The sequence below is a fragment of the Balaenoptera acutorostrata genome, chromosome 16, assembly GCF_949987535.1.
Source record: "Balaenoptera acutorostrata chromosome 16, mBalAcu1.1, whole genome shotgun sequence".
Taxonomy (NCBI): Eukaryota; Metazoa; Chordata; class Mammalia; order Artiodactyla; family Balaenopteridae; genus Balaenoptera; species Balaenoptera acutorostrata.
The window spans coordinates 69824298-69827830 of NC_080079.1; the positions used below are offsets into that span (position 1 = coordinate 69824298).

At 41.4% G+C, this 3533-nt stretch overlaps 1 pseudogene; it reads left to right on the forward strand.

The window, feature by feature from the left end:
• Window positions 1-910: 910 nt before the first annotated feature.
• LOC103015180 (heterogeneous nuclear ribonucleoprotein C-like) lies at window positions 911-2318 on the forward strand (annotated as a pseudogene).
• The last annotated feature ends 1215 nt before the right edge of the window (window positions 2319-3533 follow it).

A 3533-nucleotide genomic window follows, 5' to 3' on the forward strand; every position in this document is an offset into this window, starting at 1 on the left:
AGAACCTACTGTATAGCACAGGGAACTCTATTCAATATTATTCTGTAATGACCTATATGGGAACAGAATCTAAAAAAGAGTGGAAATATGTATATGTATAACTGACTCACTTTGCTGTACAGCAGAAACTAACAAAACATTGTAAATCAACTATACTCCAATTAAAAAATTAATTAAAAATATGTGGAATCTAAAATATGACACAAACGAACTTATCTATAGAACAGAAACAGACTCATGGACATAGAGAACAGAGTGGTGGTTGCCAAGGGGGAGGGGATTGGGGGAGGGGTGGAATGGGAGGTTTGGGGGTTAGCAGATGTAAGCTTTTATATAGAGAATGGATAAACAACAAGGTCCTACTGTCTGGCACAGAGACCTATATTCAGTGTCCTGGGATAAGTCATAATGGAAAAGAATATTTTAAAAAGAATGTATATATATGTATAACTGAATCACTTTGCTGTACAGCAGTACTTAACATAACATTGTAAATCAACTACACGTCAATTAAATAAATAAATAAATCCTCATTACAATTAAAATGAAAAAAAAAAAAGCATTGGCCTGAAAATTCCACTGGTCAACAGATTTTTGTAGAATTTTTCTGCCCACCACACCAGCTAAATACTAATTAGAATGTTGAATATCACAAAATGCTCCACTATCACAGAAAAGGAAAGCGAATAGCAACCTAACACTTATTACAGTAGTTCTCCCTTATCTGAGGTTTTGATTTCCATGGTTTCAGTTACTTGAGGTCAACAGTGGTCTGAAAATATTAAATGGAAAATTACAGAAATAAACAATTCCTGAGAGGAGACTTGGGGGCCATTTTGTGAAAAGGTGAAGACTGAGCAGTTGTGGCCGCGTTGCCGACCTCGAGCAGCAGTCGGCGTCTCCACGTAGAACCCTGGAGTAGGAGATTCAGAACCGAATCTCTTCTCCCTCCCTGCTCCTGTGAGATATTTTTGATCTTCAGCTACATTTTTCAGCTTTGTGAGGCACCTTACCATCAAAGACAATGGCCAGCAATGTTACCAACAAGACAGATCCTCACTCCATGAACTCTCGTGTATTCATTGGGAATCTCAATACTCTTGTGGTCAAGAAATCTGATGTGGAGGCAATCTTCTCGAAATATGGCAAAATTGTGGGTTGCTCTATTCATAAAGGCTTTGCCTTAGTTCAATGTCTTAATGAGAGAAATGCCCGGGCTGCTGTGGCAGGAGAGGATGGCAGAATGATTGCTGCCAGGTTTTAGATATTAATCTGGCAGCAGAGCCAAAGTGAACCGAGAAAAAGCAGGTGTGAAACGATCTGCACCGGAGATGTACGGGTCAGTACCAGAACATCCTTCTCTGTCCCCTCTACTCAGCTCCCCTTTTGACTTGGACTATGACTTTCAACGGGATTATTATGACAGGATGTACAGTTACCCAGCACATGTTCCTCCTCCTCCTCCTACTGCTCGGGCTGTAGTGCCCTCAAAACGCCAGCATGTATCAAGAAACACCTCATGAAGGGGCAAAAGTGGCTTCAATTCTAAGAGTGGACAGCGGGGATCTTCTTCTAAGTCTGGGAAGTTAAAAGGAGAGGACCTTCAGACCATTAAGAAGGAGTTGACCCAGATAAAACAAAAAGTGGATTCTCTGGAAAGCCTGGAAAAAAGCCTGGAAAAAATCAAAAAGGAACAGAGCAAACAAGGAGTAGAGATGAAGAATGATAAGTCAGTAGAGGAGGAGAGCAGCAGCTCCCTGAAGAAAGATGAGGCTAAGGTGAAGATGGAGTCTGAGGGGGGTGCAGATGACTCTGCTGAGGAGGGGGACCTACTGGATGATGATGATAATGAAGATCCGGGGGATGACCAGCTGGAGTTGACCAAGGATGATGAAAAAGAGGCTGAGGAAGAAGAGGATGACAGAGACAGTGCCAATGTCGAGGATGACTCTTAAGCACATAGTGGGGTTTAGAAATCTTGTCCCATTATTTCTTTACCTAGGTGCTTTTCTAAGATCAAAATTTTCACCAGATCCTCTCCTCTAGTATCTTCAGCACATGCTCACTGTTCTCCCCATCCTTGTCCTTCCCATGTTCATTAATTCATATTGCCCTGCGCCTAGTCCCATTTTCACTTCCTTTGATGCTCCTAGTAGTTATGTTGAGTCTTACCCTGTAATTTTTGCTTTTAATTTTGATGCCTCTTTATGACTTAACAATAAAAAGGATGTATGATTTTTATCAACTGTCTCCAAAATAATCTCTTGTTATGCAGGGAGTACAGTTCTTTCCATTCATACATGAGTTCAGTAGTTGCTTCCCTAACTACAAAGGAAATCTCATTAGTTGAGTAGCACCTGAGAGCAGTTTTGAATTAGAGGTATGCATGTTATACCCCACATAAGAGTGCTGTGTGTGGCTGTTCAACACAAATGTAACAATGTATTTTTGTGAATGAGAGTTGGCATGTCAGATGCATCCTCTAGAAAAATAATTAGTGTAATAGTCTTAAGATTTGTTTGCTAAAGTTGATACTGTGGGTTTTTTGTGAACAGCCTGATGTTTGGGACGTTTTTTTCTCAAAATAAACCAGCTCTTATTAAACCAGGAATTTGGAGAAAAAACAAACACCCTTTTTTTTTATTTTTGTATTTTGTAATTGTTTACTTCAAATTCTTTGTTTCACAGCGGCCTCCACAAAACCCCTCGAATATACTAGATATATTTTTCTTTGAGCCATAATTATTATGCATACCAACATACACTACTCAAATTATGTTTCATTGGCGTGGGTGTTGAATTAAGGAGGCAAGTAACTTTGATGTAAAGTGGATATTCTTTTGCAAAAATGGCTTTTAGATCCTAATGAAAAAGTTTGGGAAGTGCATTAAGCCTTTTCTTCAATGCTTTGGTCCAACTGACACCTTTTTTGAGATTTTTTTGCTGTGTGCTGAACTGTTTCATCCTTAAATAGAAAGAGGCTCAAACATGTCAAGATTTTAGGAAAAGTGAAACAACTGGAGAATAAAACCTGTATTTTCTTCCCCCCCAAAAAAGCAATTCCTGGGCTTCCCTGGTGGCACAGTGGTTGGGAGTCTGCCTGCCGGTGCGGGGGACGCGGGTTCGGGCCCTGGTCTGGGGGGATCCCGCGTGCTGCGGAGCGGCTGGGCCCGTGGGCCGCAATTGCTGGGCCTGCGCGTCTGGAGCCTGTGCTCCGCAGCAGGAGGGGCCGCGGTGGTGGGAGGCCCGCGCACCGTGATGAGGAGTGGCCCCCGCTTGCTGCAGCTGGGGGGAGCCCTCGTACAGAGACGAGGACCCAACACAGCCATAAAATAAAAAATTAATTAATTAATTAATTAACAAAATTAAAAAAAAATAAAAAAAGCAATTCCTAAGTTTAAGATGTTTTGCCATTCTGAATAGCATAATGAAAGCTCATGCCCTCCTACTCCATCCCACCCTGGTTATGAATCATCCCTTTGTCCACTGGATCCCACCCTTTAGTTACTTAGTAGCCATCTAGGTTATCAGAT